The 21,211-nt window shown below is 42.5% G+C and overlaps 1 long non-coding RNA gene across 1 annotated transcript in view; it reads left to right on the forward strand.

Annotated features, from left to right (window-relative positions):
- The window catches only part of LOC308510381, a 37,784-nt gene extending 32,083 nt beyond the window's left edge, over window positions 1–5,701 (forward strand). Inside the window, exon 3 of the long non-coding RNA XR_013995333.1 lies at window positions 2,300–5,701. This is a non-coding gene — a long non-coding RNA (uncharacterized lncRNA). The remainder of the gene's footprint in view (window positions 1–2,299) is intronic.
- Window positions 5,702–21,211: the final 15,510 nt, after the last annotated feature.

Genomic DNA, 21,211 nt, shown 5'->3' on the forward strand with positions numbered 1-21,211 from the left:
ACCTCCCTGTGAACCCAACGGAATAGACTGAAATACTGGTTTGGGGGCCTCACCACCAATCCATCAGTGTCATGTAAGAGAGATGTTCTAGATCAGTATTTCTCAACCTTTCTTTCATTATTGCCCACCCCGCATCCCATGAACATTTTTAGATTTTTTTTCCTAATTGTTTCCCCACCATGAAAATTTAATGTCAGAGTTATACTGTTGTCCATGTAAGAAACACCCAGACCTATAGAGAATTTTTATGAGTTTATTTAAGCCAAACTGATAACAATTCAGGAAGCAATATCTTATGCTGTGGAGAATGACAGTTTTACAGTTTGTTTTTATGCATTGGGAATTAAGGAGGGAATGTAAGGAAGATTATATGAAGGTGGGAGAAAGCAAGGCAGGGATTTGATTATAGGATAGTTGACAAGATTATGTACTCTCTTGAGGGTGGTTACATTTCTGAGGGGTCTGAAAAAGAAGCATTTCAAAGATGTGTTAACACAGATACACAAGAACAATGGGCAGAGCTGGCTTAAGGCAAAGATAACCTTTTACTAGTGAAGTTATAGGCCTGAGGTGTGACCTCCCACCATGACCTGTCTGTTAGCAATTTATGATCAGAGCACCCTGGGAGATTATTTTCAGTTAGATTTTATTACAAGAGCCCCTTTTTCATTCACACTGTATATGTGTTTATGTATTGTGTGTATCTGTGCGTTGTGCATAAAAAGAGCAAGATTTATTTCATCCCCCAAGAACCAATTTCTACTCCCTAGGGAACAATATCAGCCCCCGCCCCCATTAAGAATGCATATTCTAGATTAAAAGAGACGTAAGGGCTTTAACAACCAAATGTAATAGATGGCTCAGGATTGGATCCTGGATTCTTAATTCTTAAACTAGCCCTAAAGAGCATTTAGGAAATCTGTGAGAAATTTTAATACAGACTGGATACTTTTGTTAGGTATGACAGTGCTATTTTGGTTGTGTAGGAAAACATTATTTTTTGTAGATGCATATGGAAGTAAAACACAAAAAGAAATACTGGCTTGGTGAAGACACCTTTATTTATCATCGTTTCCTTACATGCATGGAATTTTCCTTCTCTGCCTATCTTATACATATTTCTGTTAATGGTGAAGTTTGGCATTAGAAGTAGAATAATCGGCCATTGTGGGGAAGCTCTGGATTTGAAACAGCTGAATATTATAAATTAGTGATGCTGATTCCCTTAAAGTTAATTGAAACGTCTTGTAAGACAGGCAGATTTTTTGAGAAACATTGGATAAGACTGGTTTATAAAATATTTACATGATTTCTTTAAGATCTGGGCATCTTATTCATTGGAAAGTTAAAACTTATTTTATCAAATAGAGTCTTGAAATATTTATCCCAATTACAATCCATCATAATCTTACCTCACAATGAAAAATTTTAGATGACAGCATAAAGTATGTGAGGAGTTAACAGTTGTAAAAAATTCTTTTGGGTGTTATGCAAGCAACATAGTTAAAGATTCCCTGGCTAAGATAATACATTTCAAGGAATGCATCCTTGAGGTCTCTTTCCTTCCCAGGAACCAATGGCTAATTGTAGACACACAATACCCCTGGATCAGGATTCCAGGCAAAATGGCAGCTCTTTGCTTTTGTCAGTTAGAACCATTTTTATTTCAATAACATTTTCTCTTATTTTTTCTCAGTGGTAGAATTCCACTGTCACAAAGCTCTGAGCACATCAGTGGGACTCAATCATCTTAGACAGAGCTGCCACTACCTCCTGCAACTTTTCTCTCCATAGTTTACAAACTCCACTCCTCAGTTCTCACAGACTTCCTTCCTGTTTGTTGGTGGTTGAGTGAGAAATCATTCCAAGTGGCAAACAGATCACTTTTGTTATTTCCAATCATTGTTGACTGAAAAGTCAAATGTGAGGGGCTGTGTGTTTTTTCAGACAGGATGAATCACTAGCATGTTGCTTTTTGAAGGGCGCCTAAATCATTTCATACAGCACACGTTTAAACAAAAGCCCTCCTGTAAGGCTGAAGCATCTGGAATGATACACGTTCTTCCACATTTCTGAAGAGAGTCTGAGCTTCCCAAGGCACGTTGTGACCCACCTTTCAGGGTTTCTTTCCTACTTAATTTGTTGGCATCTCTCCCTGTCAGGTCCTGCATATCATTCTCATTACTGCTGACTTTGATGGTCTAGTCTTGGCCTCAGCTTGGAAAATTCCAAAGAGGAATGTTCTACCGGTTTTCGGGCCAGAAGTAAAATTCTAACAAGATCTGTTTGTTGTTCACAGAGTCTGCGACTCTTGGAAGATGATTACAATCAGCTGTCGGGATTCAGATGGGCTACACCCCTCCAGTCTCAAGCCCTCACCTATCTCTTAACTCCAGGCTTATATTTCCAACTGTTTGCTAAACATGTTCAACATGATGTCAAACTCAAGATGTCGATGATGGAACTGCTATCCTTGCCTTTCACTACTTCCTGCATGGGTTGCTCTACTAGATGAAGCTTCCGTAGTGCTATTTTGATCCCCTCATAGCCTCTTGCTCAAAAGCCTTCAGTGGTTCACCATTGTCCATAACATAAAAGACAAATTCTTTTCCTGACATTCTAGGTCCTGTTACCCCAATTAAACTTGTCCAGTTAATATTGCCCAAGCAGCCTTCTACTTCATTCTATCAGAGTTTTGGTCAAATAGTCCCACATTCTGGAATGTTCTGTCTACTTGTTTCCATTTATTTTTCCTACAAATATTTATATTACTCTTCAAATTTAACCCAGATATTTGCGTGGCTTTTCCCTCATTTCCTTGAAGTCCGCCCAGATGTCACCACATGAGTAAGGCTTTTCTTTAACACTCAAATTGATATGACAACAAGTCACTGCTGGCTACCCCCCCCCCATTTCCTATCCCCATTTCCTGCTTTATTTTTTCTCCATAGCCCTTATCACCACACATTATTTATTCATGCATTGTCCATCTGCCTCCACAGGGGCAGGATTTTTGTTCATGTTGTTCACTGTCGTATCCTCAGCAACTAGAAAAGGGCCTGGCACATCACAAGCATACAATAAATATTTATGGATTAAATAATTGAGTTTACAAACTCTGAAAACATTTAAGGGCATGTAGCATGTGTGCGGCACTCTCCTGGGCCCTGTCGAGGTGGAGATGATGCAAATGGGGTTCTTGTAGAAATCCACAGTTTTGTAGAAGAAAATGTGAATTGCACAAATGAAACCAAGTTGAAGCGGAGCATGATGTAGGAAAGAGAAAGGCATTCATGTTATTGAACTCTTATTATGTGCATATCTGGTCTCATTTAAGCCTGACAGTGATGCCATCTAGTAGATTTTATTATTCTTTTGAAGGTAAGAAAACTGAAGCTCGGGAAAGTTAAGTAATTTCTTGCAAAGTGTTATGATAACAGGTAGTTAAAATGAGAAGGGATTTAAACCCAGGTCTTCTCGTGCAAAAAATCGTACACTTTGCACTGCCTCTCGAAGCATTAGGGAGCAAAATATATTTAGTTTAATCTGAGGAAGGCATCATGGAGTAGGTGCTATTTGAATGATTAATGAGAAATTTATCAAACAGAGAAAAGGTGGCAGTATCATCACTTTATGTATGAACTTCCCAGCCCACTACAGGCTATGGGGGGGGGGTGTCCCTCGGACCCTTTATTCCCTTCTGTAATATTTACTCAATCATTCAATAAGTATTTATTAAATACCTGCTAAGTGCCAAGCAATGTTCTATACTCTGGTGCTATATATAGTAGTGAATAAAACAGAGTCTCTCTCTCAATGGAGATTTCACTCTCTAAATATTTTGTGTAACATTGGGAGAAAACAGAATATTTCAAATTTAGAGAGCTCAGATTAGAGTTATGGCTTCATCACTGTCTAGCTGAGGACCTTGGAGAGGTCATTTAAACTTTCTGAATCTCAACTTTTATATTTAGAATAGGAATAACTACCCATCTCACCAAAATGTGATGTGGCGAGGCTCAAATAAGATGAAAATACTTTGAACCACCAAGCACTAGATCCTGTGCTTTATTAAATCTAACATGCCATTGATTTTAAGAAACACTATTATTTTATGTTCCATTGAGAGAAAAATTCCACCAATTATCACATGCCATTAATTGTAAGACCCATTCTGATTTCAGAGATGTGGTAATGCAAGGGAAAAATTATGCATCTTAGAATTGTTGAAATATGGTATAAGAAAGCTATTATTATCATTCCCGAGGGTGTACAGCATATGGTGCATGCTCAGAGAGGAATGGATTTAGCAAGATACCGGAGGTGCCAAAAAAATGTATACACATGACTTGTATTCATCTTTTGTTATCAGTGTATACTAAGCATTACAATTTTAGTACAGATTTTTCCTTTCTTAAAAAATATATACATTTTTTGGCACTCTCTGTACATCAGGGTAGATTAATAAAACAAGTGATAGAGTATTTCTTAGAGATTTTCAAGGGTCTTTCTATCTTTGAATACAATTTGTTTTTTTCTGGACAAAATCATTGCAGCCATTTTCTATTCGTAGAAATTTAGAGCTACAATCACCTATTTTCCCCTGACCAGAGCCACCATACTAGTTCCAGAGCTCTACCCATAGACCACTATAAGAGAGAGAAATGAATTTCTTACTTATTTAAGAAGTAAATTCTCTGTGCCAGGTTCTTACCCTAGCTCTAATAGAACCACATTGCACAATGAAAACTTGTCAGTATCAAGAAAAGTGGTGCTTTATTAGAACAACGATGTTTAATCCTATGGGCATTGCCAATCATATAACTGAGTCTCTCTCTCTCTCTCTTCTTTCCTCCCTCTTCCTCTTCCTCTCCTGCATGCCCCCCCACCCTTTTGCTTTGGCTCCTAGGACACTCAAAGATAGATCTATAGTTCTTTACGAGCTACTAACCTCAGTTTCACTCTTTTTGTTTGACATTCATTTTTCCTTTTTCCTAAATCCTAGCCTATTTTTCCCCAACATTTCATTATAAAATTTTTCAAATATCTAGAAAAGATGACAAAATCTTATAGTTAACACCCACATACCCACCACCATCTGAATTCCACAATTAAGGTTTTCCTGTACTTGCTTAGTTACATATCTGTTCATGTATCCATCCCTCTTTTCAATTATTTTTTGATATATTTCTAAGTAAATTGCAAACATCTGTACACTTTACCCCTATACACTTCAGTACGCATATCATTAACTCAAGTTCGGTATTTGATGATAGTTCTTTTATGTTTTTCAGTGAGGTGAAATTTACATACAACAAAGTGCACACACCTCAAGTGTACCATTCACTGATTTTTGACAAATGGATACATTTGCATAATGCAAATCCTTGTCAAGATACAGAATATTCCCATCAGTTCAGCAAGTTCCTTCGTGACTCTTCTTTCATCCGCACAACCTCACAAGCAACTACTGTGCTGATGATTTTCCCCACCATAATTAGTTTTGCCTGTTTTAGAACTTCATATAAATGGAATCAGACCGCATGTACTTTCGTCTGTCTTCTTTCCCTCAGCATAAAGTTTTAAAGGTTCATCCACACGATTATGTGTATCAGAGTTTGTTCTTTTTATTGCTGGTTAGTATTCCATTTTATGACTCTACCTCGGTTTGCTTAGCAATTAAAGCTGCTATGAATGTTTTATACAAGTCTCTTGGTGGAAATCCTTTTCATAATTCTTGGCTACATACCTGGGAGTGGGACTGCTGGGTCGGAGGGTAAACACACGTTTAGTTTCACAAGAAACAGTCAGAACTTTTCCCAAAGTGATTGTAACCCCAACAGTGTATGAGAGTTTAGGTTGTTATATGTTCTCCCGGCATTTAGTGTTGTCAGTCTTTTTTCAATTTTAGCCATTTCTGCGGGGAGTAGTATCTCATTATAGCTTTCATTTGTATTTCCCTGATGATTAATGATATTGAGCATCTTTTAAACTGCTTATGGGCCATTTATGCATTTTCCTATGTGAAGTGTCTAAGTCAATTCAAACTGAGTTGTTTGGTTTTACTTGTTTTATTTTTGCGATATAGGTTACATAATCTAGATAGTAATTCTTTGTCAGATATATGTTTAGAAAGTATTTTAGATCAGTCCATGAATTGCTTCTGTGTTTCATTAACACTGTCTTTTTATGAACAAAAGTTTTAAATTTTGGTATAATCTAATTTATCAATTTTTAAACGGTTATTGCTCTTTGTATCCTGTGTAGGAAAACTTTGCTTATCCCAAATTGTGAAGATTCCCCTCTATTTTCTTCCAGAAGCTTTATAGTTTCTACTTTCATATTTAGGTCTGTGATCCCTCTTAATTTTTGTATATTGTGTGAAATAGGGGTCCAGGTTCATAATTTTTCCATTAGGGTACCCAGTTCCAGTATCTCATTTATTTATAAAATCTTGTGTTAGATACATTTTTGTAAGACCCCTCAAATATATTTTTTGGAACAAGCAATAAATGGATTCTGCCTAAAGACCATAGGACACCCTCAGGGGTCGGGCCCCTTCCAGCCCTGTAATGGGTAATATTCCCCCAACATAGTCATATTCGAATGAAAGGTGCTCTGTGTTCCCTTTAGCCTTGTCCTTGTTATACCTTCCTGCCTCTCCACGAGTGGTGAGAGGTGCTGTGCACTGACTTGCCCACTATGGTTAGCTTATTCCCACCTGGTGTTTGGGGGATGGGGAGGAGACAGGAAGATGCTAAGAGGGTTGTCTGTTGAGTCTGGAGTGACCTCAGTGGGTTTCTACAGGCCTCCAGGGCTCCCCATCAGCACTTTGGAAGGACGTTTATGTTAGAGAACTTTTTGAAGGTAGAGATGTAAGACTGTGATGAGATCTAGAGACAGAGCAAAACTGCACTCTGCTTCTTTTGGTAAATTTTGTTCTGGTTGCTCACTTCTGAATGGGTACCAATTGCAAAGAGGAGGCTTTCCTTTATTTCCTTCTAAACTATTTTTCCTACTTTCCCCTCCCTGGGCTCATCAAAGAGCTTTGGAATCAGACGTGTGTATACGTATGCATGTATGTAGTATGTATTTATATATTTGTTGATAAAAGTAATTTTTTCATAAAAGTAATATAAGCTCATTGTTGAAAACTTTGATAATACAAATAACGTATAAAGAAGAGAGCACAAATCACCTATAATACAGCACCCAGAGATAAGCCAAGGTGACATTTCTAGTCAACGTTGACTTTGAATCTTTGCTCTGCCTCTTACAGGCTTGACATCTCTTTGAGTGTCATACCCATCTGGGAAATGGGGATAACCTCCTTCATTGACAAGCTGTAAAAATGAAAGATGATATATATACAATCTTTGGCAAATAATAAATAGATCCTTAATAAATATAAGTTCACTAAATGATGACATTGAGGGGGATAGGAAGTGAGTGTGTGGTAGGGAAAAAAAAACACACTCAGTTCCTAATCCCCAACACTTTAAGTTCTGTTATTAAATTTCTTTAAAGCAGGCAAAACTAGAACACTGGCTGCCAGGAGCTAAGGGCGAGGAAGGGATTGATTACCAAGGTGTGAGAGGGAATTCTGGAATGATGAAACTAGTCTCTATCTTTGTGATGGTAATTACACAACTGTATACAATGTTTCACACTCTTGGAATGATACACTAAGAGGGTAAATGTTAGTGTGTATAAATTACGCCTCAACAAACCCGACTTTTAAAAATATTCCTTTAAAACAAAGTCTTAAATTTCTTCTTTGATTTTAAATTGGTCCTTCCGGCCTTTCCCCTCCAGTTTATCTCTTTTCTAGACTCTTGAGGCTTTTTACCTTCCTGATGGTATTCTGAATACTTGTTTAGCTCTCCTGTTAGTTGTCATACTGGATTCTTTGTTCCCTGTCTCCCAACTTTGCTGCATATTTTATTTCCCTCTTCTGAATTGACACTCTGTTGAGCTAGACTCAGCTGTGCTTAACAAACAAAATGTATGGCTGTTTCACTTGCTCCTTTTGTGCCAGTAGAGGTCTGTCGGGGCAAGTAATTATAGTGAGTGAGATAAGAGAAAAGCTGACGCTCGGTCCTTGTGTCAGTGGTTCCACAGAAATCCTTTCATTTGTTCCTTCTACTATAAACAAAGGACTCAGAATAACTCTTATGCTGAAAATTATAACACAAGCTAGCTCACAGTGGGACTTGTTACAACTATTAGCCGTAGCTCCTCTAAAACAGATGCAGTAACTTGAGGTACACGCTGACCGTCTATTCTGACCTTTCCAAGACAGTCTGGATTTCAAATACTCCACACCACGTTCTCTCTACGACTCTCATATTCTGTAGAACAGATGATGTATCTTGATTGTGGCTCATAAAATACAGTTCTCAGACTCATAAGTTAAATTTATTCATTCGTTCTTTTAAAAATTTTTTGCATTCTGCAATTATTTAATGAGCGTCTACTAGGGAGTGCCAGGCTCTGTGGTAAGCTCTGGAGAAGCAGAGATGAAGAAAATCACTCTTGAGAAGCTAATGTTGCTCAGTCTGGGGGATGGACAGGCTAACAAATGGATTCAGTCTCTCTACAGAACAATTGCACACAGGAGAAGGCCAGAGATAAGGCAATTCGTGTACAATATAATTTATTGAGAAAACTTTTAAATTTTATTGTGTACATTTCAATGCCATAAGTAACATAGATTTGTTTTCCAACACTATATTGGGAAGATTTCATTAGACCGCTATTTCTAAGAAATGTAGCATTTACTTGAATGTGTGATATTGCACGTATTTATATATTTGTGAACAGGGGACATTGTGCTCTATTGCCAGTGCTTTTGCTAGTGTGACTTTTGGTTAGAAATCTTCCTCTGACTGGCTTGACTACGTTGCAGAGACTTCCAATGTCAGCTGGTGTGTCCTGTGTTCTGCCAAATGCCAGGTCATTTGTACACATCTTTCTTTTGCGCTTTCCACTCCATGGAGTAGGGATTGCTCTCCTCATTTTACAGACTGGGGGGACGGTGGGTGTTGGAGGCTGAGCTCCCTGCCCAGTGCACCAGCCGAATGGAGGTGGAGGGAAGATTGAATCTGCCTCTGCCTGACTGAAGGCAGTGTGCTCTCCTGCAAGCCACACAGCCCTTCATTGTTGGGGTGCTTCTAACTGCGTATCTGGCACGCATTTACTTACATCTCCCTGGCTACTGGAAAGGATAGTGAGAAAGGGGGAAGTAATTAGGATGCAGATCCTGCCAAAGTAACCGTGGTAATCCAATATTCTGGCTGCAGCCAGAGCAATCCCTTTAATACCGATTGGGTGATTTCTCTCCACTCCTCAGAACCTTCTGGGGCTCCCGTTGGTTTTAGGCACACCAGCCAGTTCCTGTGTTTCCAGCCCCACGTAGACATACTCTCCCCCACCCTCCTCTGGAGCTGCCCCCGCCATACTGGGTCTCTTTTTGTCCTTTCCTCCTCCCTCCAGCTCTGTCTGCTCCTGAGCCTTTGCTCCTGCAGCGACTTTTGCCTAGAAGACTCCCGCGAGCCCTCCCGCGTCTTCACCCATCCGGTTACCTCCGCCTCTGATTCTCTGCACGCTGTGGCTGGCCCTTCTGAAAGCCTGCCCTGCTGTGCCAACCCCCCTCGCACATGCCCACCTGTGCACCTGCATCGCCCCTGCGTGGGGGCCACCGTCAGGTTACCTATCATTGACAGATAGCTGCAATCTGATTTTGTGACATCTCCTCCCGGTGACAGTTCTAAAAAGGCACGGATGCTGGAGCTTTCGGTCACCATTACCCTGGCCCTTGGCGCTGTGTGGGCAAAGGGTGGGCACCCCAAAGTCATTGATGAAAGAATGAATCCTTCAGTTTTTCCCGTCACCTTCACTGGGTTAGGACCCCTCATCCTGTACTCTCTGTAGCACCTGAACTTGTCCTCTCTGGTCCTGTAATTACAGACTCGTCTGCTTTCTGGGTTATATGTTTCTTCCCCCGAGGGCCCCATAAAGGCAGCGCTCATGTTTACTTTCCTCACCATAGTGAGCTCAGCACGGTGCCGGCACAGAGTAAGCCCTTGATACATTTTTCCTGAATGGACAAGCTTGGGGCCTATTGACTTACAAGTGAGGGATTTGGAAGTGTGAGTGTAAAGGCTCCATAGAGTGGCTCATTCTCTACTAGTTCAAATGTGTATGAATGAAACCTTATGGCTATAAACTATACCCAAGGGAACCCTTCGCACTGGCGGGAAGCCACTTCCTAGGATGGGTCGGGCTCTCTGGCCAGTGAAGGTAAATTAATTCTGTTCAAGGCAGAGGCAGATTTTCTGTGAGAAGCTTAAAGCTCAGGAGCCCTCACTCATCGCTTTTAGCTCAGCTTCTGGGGCCCTGCGAGGGGTCCCAGCCATGTGTACACAGGGTCATGGGTTTTTGTAAAATTAGCAAAAGTCAGGTATTTGAAAGCACAGTTCATTAAGGCCCCATCTCTCTGCTCTTTGACTTCCCTCTATCACCTGGTTGGGGATTAGAGTGGCTGTGGGTACATGGGGCTCTGGCTATGGAGAAGTTGAGGTGGGAACACACTGAGTTTGGCTTTAGTGGGATATATTCATGTGGTTTTCAGACACTTGTATGTATAGGTAAGTCAAGGCCAGTAGACCCACTGTCAGGATGGCTTCTGGCAATACCCCTACTGCACACTGTGACAATTGACCTGGTATTGTGATACCAAGGTGGTGGCTAGCATCAGCGAGGTCGCTTCTGAGAATCCCTTGCTTTGGTGCTGAAGGTTGTGGGGTTACTGGTGGTGTCGTCCCTATACTTCCTGATTTCCCGGAAATGGCCAACTGAACTTGGTGCTCCTGGTCTATCCAGTGGCGGTATCAGCGTCCTTTTAGGAATTACCTGAAACACCTAGAGGGGTTTCCCTTTTCCTGGCTGACCTCTGACCGGGCTACAGGGGTTCTGCCTGTGGCATCAGTACCACCTTCACGGCACAGCGGTCTCTCTGGGCACCTTCCGTCCCTGTCACCCCACCTCGCTCCCTCATCCTTCTCATGTGCCCTGTGGAACCAACGGGCCAAGAGGTCCACTGCTCTCTTCCCAACACTCAAGACAAACCCCCAAAACTGTGCCCTGCAAAAACAGACCCCTTGTAAAGAGTAAGAAAAGGCAGACAGCAGAGTGAGCAGGAGGCAGAGAGAAAAGCAAAGGGGAAGAAGATTGAGAGCAGGGTGAGTAAGGAAGATGAAGATGACAGCAGCTGGTGGAGGGCTGAGAAAGACGCTGAAGAGAAGTAAGCTGAGATCCTCCCCGGCCAGATGTGCACGTGTGCAGCAGGTCACAGGACGGGTGTCAGCGGGCACCCGTATCCAGGGGGGGTGGGTGTCAGGCACCAAGTTCTGGACGTGAGTGTGAATGCCTTCCCTCTCACCTGGTTCACTGCAGTGCTTTCCTAACCGGCCCCTAAGCCTGTCCTCAATCCAGCAGGCCCTGTACAGATGAGAGTCAGACATACCACTGCGCTGCTCTCATGTTCTGACCTCATTGCCTGCCACTCTGTCCCCGCCCGCCCAGCCAGACTCTCTGTTCCTCAAACATACGAGACCTGCTCCTGGCTCTGGGTGTCTGCTCAGGTTGCTCCCTCTGCTTGGAAGGCGCTCCCCCTGAGTGTCCACCTGCTGCGACATTACATCCACCTCGTCCCCTTCTCACCCAGGCTCTTCTCGTCATTCCATCGAAAACAGCAATCTGCCAACGCTCCCTAGCCCCTTTCCTTTCTAACGTAATAGATCATCTATTTACTTATTTTTGCTGTCTATCTTCTTCCACTAGAATGCAAGCTGAATGTAAGGGCAGGAATTTTTGTTTGCTCACCGCCATAGCTCTTTTCAAGCATGGTGCCTGGTACCTGGTAGGAGCATTTCTATTGTTTATTAAAAGAACGACCTCGTGAGGTACGTGCTATGATTAAGCACATCCCAGAATGGCAAAACCTGGGCTTACCAGGGTAAAGTGGTTTGCCCAAGGTCACATAGTGAAACGAAACAGCAAGTGTCGACACCAGCCGTGAGTGTTTAAAAAGCCTGTGCTCACAAACAGGTCACTGTCATATGGTCTTCCTCGTGCTACGAGCTGCTGAGCTCAGTATAAGGAAATCGTCTCTCACACCAGCCTTTCTTTATGGTTAACCAGATCTCTAGGCCTTCAGATGACCTTCCTGAGTTGCAAGGTGAAAGAATTGACAGAAGGGGATAAAGAACAGAATCGGAATGCATGCGCTATGTGGGGAAGTGCAAACAGCTCTGAGGCCACTTGGTTAAAAATAGGAAAATGAACTGGAGGCCAACCTCGCCTGGGGTGTCTTGAGTAGAAAGGGGCTGCTTCCTCAGAGCAGGATCCCCCGTGGGCCGGCCACACATGCCTGGGGCACCAGCAAAGCTGAGGCACCCAAAGAGTGACAGAAACGTTATATGGGAAATGGGTGGCTACTTGATATTTGTAAAAACATATAAAAAGCGTTACTGTAGGAAAAGACAGAACTTTGCTGGATCCTTGGATGGAACGATGCCGTCAGTCAAATGCTTCCGAGGAAGCATTGTTTTCATATTAAATTACACGCTGGGAGCATCATCAACTTTTCAGTGCCCAGTCACTGAAGGTCAGTCTGGCCCTGATGATTCTGCTTGATGGGGCCAGTGCACTCATTTTATCTGTCATTTACGTTCCAGAATGTTATGTATGTATGTGGTTTCCAATACATAATGGGAGGTGAATGGAGCAAGAGCAGTTGCTTTGTAAATCCTTGAGGAATAATAGTGGTGTTTGAGGGAAGGTTGGTTTAAAGCTGCTATTTAAAAATTAGAGCTGGAGGTCTGAAGAGCTCCTATTCTTCCTTCTACACCTGCTCTGATGTCACCTTTGTGAAGAATTCTTCCTTGAGCTCGCCTTGAGTCCACTTACTTGAGCTCTCCTCTCCCAGTAATTACTCACTTCCTCTTCTGTGCTGTAGATGTTATTATATTTATCACATTGCTCATTTGTATTCACTTCTGATCTCCTGTAAGACTTAGAACGCCTGGAAGTTCATGGCTCATTCCTTACGTTGTATCTAGCACAGTGTCTGGAACATACTGTGTTCTCCCAAAAATAAGACCCAGCCGGACCATCAGCTCTAATGCATCTTTTGGAGCAAACATTAATATAAGACCTGGTCTTATTTTACTGTAATATAAGACCAGGTATAATATAATGTAATATAATATAATATAATATAATATAATATAATATAATATAATATAATATAATATAATATAATACCGGGTCTTATATTAATTTTTGCTCCAAAAGACACATTAGAGCTGATGGTCCAGCTAGGTCTTATTTTCGGGGAAACATGGTAGTGAAGGTTCCAAAATTTTGTGACAATTAAAACCAGACTCTGGAGGCTAGAAGAGTTTCTAAGGAACAGATTTGCTTTGGTGAATTCCTTATGACATGCCAAATGCCTGGCACTGTCCACAGAACAGGTCATATGGAGCAGTTGCTTCTAGAACGTCTCTGCTGGCCTGCTCGGGGACTCACAGCCCAAAGCGGAGGCGTTGGGGTTCAGTGGTCTCCCAACACATCCCCACTGTGCCCCATAGAACAAAAAATGACAAAAATGGGCTTTTGTCCTTTGGGCTGCGGGGCCCCATCACTTCATTTCTCTGAGTTTTGGTTCCTCATTCTGCAGAAGGTATGAGCTGAAACGGGAGAGCTAAGATCCCCTCTGGCCCAAACCTCTAACTCTCTGAGCCTGCTCATGGGCAACAATCAGCCCATAACTCTGCCCTCTTCCCCCTCGCTGCAAAGCAGGTCAGGCACGGTTACCTGGAAACAGAACCTGCACCTGCACCAGTCCTTTGAGCTACTGTTTTGTGACAGGCCTTTCCTTTTGCCTGGAGTGCATGTCTCCTGTCTTCTGCTGCCTACCTCTGTGCTCTACTGCTATACTCTGGATTCTGTGAATCAAGCCTGCTCTCAATGGCCATTGTAACTGCATTTCATCTCTATAAAAACGATGTGATAAATTTAGAACACTGCATGTACCCTGGTGCTATTTATGTATTTTATTTGAAACTGCACATGCTGGTTTTTTGTCAGTTTGTGCTCAGATCTATTCTCTAACATCCTCAATCCTGGGCATCTATTTTCCTAGATGCCCTTACAGACCCAGCCAAAGAGAGCCAGTGATGGAACACTGGAGAATGAGCAGAGGGGAGAAACTGGGTTATTTCTGCCCTTTCTCTCTGCTTCAAATGATGTCTGGCAGCATCTTGTCCACGGCTCCCACCCCTGCTGTACAACCCTTTCTATGTGGTTCCAGCTTTAGCCTGGAAGTGCTGTCATGGCTCCAGATTTTTCCAGGTGGCCCCTGCTCCGGGGTTCCAGAAACGCTGCCTTCTCCCATTATCCCTCTGGCCCTAGGATTGAAGGTGGCTTCCTCTGTTCTCTGGCCTCTCAATTCTTCCATCAGCTGTATTAAACTCCTTCTGCAATGCCTATCATGGCTTCTGCCTTCTGATTGTACTGTGACTAAAACACTCGGAATGTATGTGTTGTACCTTTAAAAAAAATAGCATTATTGTGGCATAATTTACACATATAAGACCGTAACTTTCATATGTATGTATATGTGCTGTTTGAATTTGATTTACAATGATCATGTATTCACACATTGCTTATATAATATTAAAAATGAATAATTTAAAAATATTAATAGCAGGATTAGGCTAAATGAGTCCCTGAAGCCTTAAGCGACATAGGGAAAGCTCTGCACAGGTCACTAACATTCATTCATGCAACATATAGTTTTTTATTTACTGTGTGCCAGGCACTGAGCTTCCATCAGTGAAAAATATGGGTATGATCCTTGCCCACATTATCTGCAGCAATTACATCCACATGTCAATAATTGTAAGTGTTATGAAGAAGTAAAGAGGGCCATGACAGACCTACCATAGTCAGGGAAGGCTTCCCCGAGGAAGCAATTTTTCAGCTGAAAGCGAAATGATGAGCAGATGAAGCTTCATTGCAGGAGAGGAAATGGACAGAAAATATGGGGAGGTCAAGTGGACGGCCACTGAGTGCTCCCCGGGTCTCTGTTCTCAGGGAAGCTGCTCTAACAATAGAGAGTTTGCTACAAGTGTTCCTCATGGGAACCCACAGGGGGTGCCAGCCAACGGGAGCTGCAGAGATGCTGTGGGAATGGTTTTCCTATGCTGTAGCCATGCCTCCTACAATGTGGGACCCACTGTCTATACCCCAGGAGCTTCTCACTGGGAGGAGAGGAAGCCATTGCTATGTGTCCCGTGGGAGTTGATAAGACTGGTTTGGAAGTGGCTCAAAAGTTAAGGATACCCTGGGGTCAGCCATGGTACCACAGGTACCCATGTCCATCAACTCGTCATCCTTTCATGGGAACAGGTGACCTTTTCTGTCTTAAGTAGAGTGGCATGCAAATGCCCAAGGTAAGTCCTCCATCCATCTTCCATTCATATTTCCACTCCTAAGCTCTTCTTGAAAAGAAATGCTGGAACTTGTGAAAACCTATCCATGAAGCAAGTTTCATTCCTCCCAAGTTCTGTATTTTTCTTTTTGCTTAACCCTATTCCGAATTTTTGCCTGTGTCTCAGTCTTTTCCATTCGTAGACATTTGTCAATGGCTATAATCTTCTTGTTTTATTGTTTAAGTTACCAACCTCATTTTAGTGAAAGCCACCAGTTATTCTGGGAAATTAGGTTACGTATAAAATAGCCCCTTGACTGCAGTTGGCTTAGTTACAGCCTGTCCACGTGTCCCAGACAGTACAGTCAGCTTACCTTTCCTTTGGACGTCCATATTACAAAGGTAATAACGGGATCTTAGCTTGACCTCAGTGTCCCCCAGCTATTTCTGCGCGTCCCCAAGAGGATGGCATTCGTGCTTAGAAACCCACTGCCATAACCACACAGGTCCACCTGGTTCTTTCTCTCCTGCCCTGGCTCCCCCAGGTCTGCTTCCTGGGGGGCCACTTGGAAAGCATCAGTGCTGTCACTGCCATCAGGACAGCAGCGCTGATGGTGCCAAGTACACAGTGGCTCCTAGCGCTGCCAAGCTCGGCAGCCCTTGGGTTATCAGAGCAGAACGGGATTTCAGGATCAAGCGGGGAGAATGGTCTCTTCCTCCCAGCTCTGTGCTATACTTTGTCACCTAAGATCTGAAGCAGGGATGCGAAGCTCTGAGAAGATATAAAGATAGCTTGGGAATAGTTTCCCTACTTTCTGGCCCTCACCCCTCTAACCACTGGGGCTAAAGCCAAGTCCAAAAAGCTAGGTGGGGAGGGAATCCACAGCATCCCTCATAGCCTTGGTTCTTAGCCCTCCCCACAGCTACCCCTGGGGCTATGCTCAAGTGACAGAAGTTTCCAACCACATCTGGAGAGGCCCACTGATGCAACAGTGTCTGTGGGCTGGTAATTGTGCTAATGCGTGTGGACGCTAAACAGTCTGAAATTAGTACTTCATAGTTTTATTTCACTCAGTAATTGAAATACCTAGTTTTAATTAGACTCTGAAGAGAAGTACCCTATATCACAATGTCCTCCCCACCAAAAACACTGAACATATGTGCATATTTATGTCAAAAAATATACAAGAACCACTCAGGCCACAACTTGTCTTTCATGGGAACCAAACGAGAGTTCCTCACCACCTCTCATGTAAGGCTGGGGTGTGTGGTTGTGGTTTAAGAACAAGGCCTGTGGCTAAGCAACATTCTCGCCTGTGCGACACCCTGTTTCCCCTTAAGGTAGAACCTCCACCATTTCCGGGTGAGACCCGTAACACTGCAAACAGGTCAGGGTGAGACACTGGCCTCTCAAGACATTTCTCATTCTTTCATTTAACACTCACTGCGTCCCCTCCTCTTAGGCACTTTGTGGATTTTTTTTTTTTTTTTTACGTATACGTAAAACATTCTCTTTAGACGTTTACAATTTTTTAAAACTTGATTTTTTGAGGGCATTGTGCTACGTGAAAAAAGTCAGACAGAGAAAGATACATACTGTATGAGCTCATTTATATGTCGAATCTGAAAAACCAGACTCATGGAAATAGAGACTAGATTAGTGATTGGTTGGAGGAAGATGGTCAAAGGGTACAAACTTTCAGTTATAAGATAAATGAGTTCTGGGGGTGTAATGTACAGAATGGTGACTATCATTAACAATGCTGTACTATAGAGCTGAAAGTTGTTATGAAAGTCAATTTTAAAAGTTCTCACCACACACACACACAATGGCATATGTGAGGTGGTGGGTGTGTGAACCACCCTTGTGGTGCTCATTCTGCAGTACATGCATATATCAAATCACTATGTTGTACACTTTAAATTTACACGATGCTCTGTGTCAATTATATCTCAGTACAATGGAGGAAACATTTTGATGTTTTAATGAGCCAGGCACTATTTACTTTACACTTAAGGGAGGATGCTCTCACTTAATCCTCACATAAGGTAAAAGCTATTACCAGATTAATTTTACTACTGAGAAAAGTGAAACTTAGAGAGGTTGAATGACTTGCTCAAGGACGCAGCAAAAATTGGAATTCAGATAGCCAGATTGCAGAATCTTCAGTCTTATCCAATGCATTGTTTCTCCCTACCCCCACCCCCATCCCACTTCTATTAAAAATCCTAGAATTATTGCCAGTCAGGTAATCAGATTCCCTTCAGTACATATTTGACTCAAACATAGTAAACACTGGTGGTTTAAACAACAGATATTTATTTTCTCACAGTTCTAGAGACTCGAAGTCCAGAGATCAAGGTGCCAGCAGCAGGGCTGGTATCTGGTGAGAGCTCTGCCCCTTGGGTGGCAGATGGTCTCCTTCTCACTGTGTGTTCATATGGCCTTTCCTCTGTGCTCATGCAGAGAATGTGAGCAAGCTCTCTGGTGTCTCTTCTGATGTGGACACTAATCCTATTAGATCAGGGCCCCACCCTTAGGACCTCATTTGACCTTAATACCTTAAAGGTCACATGTCTAAATACAGCCACACTGGGGGTTAGGTTTCAACATATGAATTTTGGGGGACACAAATATTCAAATCATAACAGGAGGCAATGTTGTTCTCCCCATTTTTCACGTGAGGAAACTGAGCTCCAGATGGGTTGCGTAATTTGCCCAAGGTCACACAGCTCATAATGGCCACACTGGGATCCGAACTCTATCATCATGCTTTTAACCACAAAGCCCTGCTGTCTCTTATCGTGAGTCTTACTACACATCTAACAACCCTTCAACATCATCAAACATCTAACACCCAACCCCTATCAGAACTTTCTACCTGCCCCATAATTATCAGAGCTTTGCCATGCCTTTTAAAAAAAGTTTCCATGCAAGGAAACAATCAATCCCTCACTATTATTATTAAGTTATTAGACATGAATTTTTATACTATCAAATTTAGAGAAATAACATATAGTGACTACAATCTAGCTCTGAAAATCCACACAGACCTCAGCTAAACACCTAGCGAAACCTTTCTCCAAGTTTCTATATTTATACCCTAAATGTAACCGGTAATTCTATTTTAAAAGCTCTATTTCTTTTTAAGGACTTAAAGCTTTTTCATCCAAATTTCTACTCAGAAACCTGGAGCTTTGTAATTTGGCGAGACCGCTCTTAGAATTCTTCCCCTGTGTAAGGGTGAGCTGGCAGAGCTGCCCTCAGATCTGTGAACTTGGGTTTGGAGAAACAGTGACATTTTGCACAAATGTGGCATCCATAATTATACATGGCACCGAGAGTTCTGAAAAACGTCTTTGAGAAACTCATTTTAACTTAATTAAATGGGGAGACATTTACATTCTAGAGTGAACTCAGGCAGAAGTAAGTAAACACACCAGTGTAGATTAGGGCCGACATCGCATGCCTTCCTCCACCTCTCCTCAAAAGTTGGGACTCCTGTTAGTTTAAAAAGGCTTCTCTCCCCTTTCCCTCCCAAGTAAAACCTCAAATCAACAGTAAGTTGTTATGAGTCTCTGGGGGAAAAAGAACAGGAAATGTCTGTATAGATAAAGGAAGCCTGTAAAGCATAGATGATGGTTGTAATTTTAGGAATTCCACTATGAATGGCATCAAGTTGAACTCTAATTGTAAAATAATAGAGGCCACAGGATAGGGCAAACCCCCTTCCTCCTGCTCTACCCCTGCAACCACACACTCACTGCATCAGATCTCTGCCTACCCAACCCATATCCAAAATAATAATAACAACAACAATAATAATAATAATAATAAAAGAGGCCAGAATACTTACATGTTAGTTTTTAAATGTTTTTTTCTCTTTTAGTGTATTAAATTTACATATTTTATGATTCTTTCGTATTCAAGTGATTGTTATGAAAGTCAACTTAGGATAGAAGAATCATTTTCTATGATTGGTCAGAGAGCCCTATGAAAAAGAAACAATTGCTTTCAATACATATTAAAATATACTTTCAGTTCCAAAGCATCACCTTTACAGGGGAAGAGGAAGGAGAGTTGCGAAAGAAGAAGCAATAAGCAGAAACAGAGAGAAAGGGAAAGGGAGAAAAATAAAACAGAAAGGAGGAAATGGAAACAGGAGAAGAAAGAGATTGTAAAAATTGGGGTTCGATAGGTTTTGAGGGGGCTATTTGTCAAGGTCATTTGTATAGTTCTTCCAGAGGGCGATACCAACAGTCTTCTCCATCCTTTTGCAATTTAGATGAGCTCATTAACTGGTTCACACATCTTCCACTGCCCAGACCCCGGGGAAGAACAGCCTTTGGCATGGGGGACACCAGGCCCTCCAGGTTTGGAGATGTAGCACCCAGGTCTAACGTTAGCAGTAAGATTTCGGAGGGTGAATACTTCCTCTCTCCCCCAGCACTTACTCCAGTGCACGGGTGGAGAAGGCATTCCCTGAGCTGGGGGATCCCATCTTGCCCACCATTTGCTGCCCCGGGACTGGTGCTCTGCCAGCTACTGAATCCACAGGGCTTAGATCCTGACAGAGGACCACATATGTGGGGGGTCTGACACAGAGAATGACTGAGAGAGCTATCTTCAGCTCCCTTTCTTTCTTTTTGAGGTTATGGTCCAGCAAGAACATACCCTTCTAGTTTATAATTTGAAAGAAGGAAATTTTTAATTAAATCAATATTTATTGAGCACATACTATGTGATGGGCATTGGAGAGAACGCCAGCCCCTATCTCCTTGAGGTTCCCGTCGCCGTGAGGAGGCAGTAAGACTCCCTCATTGGCACCATATTTTGTATCCCCCACCCACACCAAATATAGTCACTTCCAATACACACTCTGACACCTGTTCCCTCCCGGGTTTTCCCTCTCCTGGCACCAACTCCAGCAAGCAAGGGTCTTTCCTTGTCCCTGGGCTGGTCTCGAAATCCCTTCAAATCCTGCCTCCACTACCAAGTGGTTTTATCTTATTTAACAGTTAAGCAAGGAATCCATGACATATACTGCCACTGGGTGCTATGCTCATAGGTCAGAAATTTTGGGTAAATAAAAAAGAAGTCTTTGATGACCAGGAAATGAAAAAATCTGAAAGGCACCTGTTGCATTTCCTCACTTTTTAAAAGATTTTTATTTAAAAAAATATCATACACATTATTTCACTTTAACTCAGCCCTCATGCAAGCAAAACAAAACAAAGCAAAACATTTGTTCACCTTTAAACCCAGGACAGGATCTTTCGCAAGAAGCAGTGCCCTGGAGGCTTCTGGGAGGAAGTCCATTCTCTGTTTCTGCCACGGAGCCTCTTTCCCTAGCTCTCCTCCTAGCTCTGAGCTCGACAGAACTGCCTGTGCAGGAAGCCGAGCCCATTCTTCTCCGTGGTGTGAAATCAGGAACTGGCTGTAAAACTGTGTTCCTTCCAGTTGTTCCGGGTGCTCTGATGCCTCCTCCATCTTCATCACCTTCTGAGCTGCTCTTAAAACTTTCTCGGAGACTCGATGGCTGCACTGTTGAAAGAAATGCCTGGGGACCTTCCAGGAGAACTCTCTTCCCACCTTATTATGGCTCCTTGGGAATGCTGCCCGTCCATCGCCTGGTCTGTCCCTGGCTCGTACTCACTGGCAGAGCACTGATCTTTTCCAGATGTAACTACCTCCCACCCCAGGGACCCCCT

The sequence above is a fragment of the Rhinolophus hipposideros genome, assembly GCF_964194185.1.
Source record: "Rhinolophus hipposideros genome assembly, chromosome: 18".
NCBI classification, from domain to species: Eukaryota; Metazoa; Chordata; class Mammalia; order Chiroptera; family Rhinolophidae; genus Rhinolophus; species Rhinolophus hipposideros.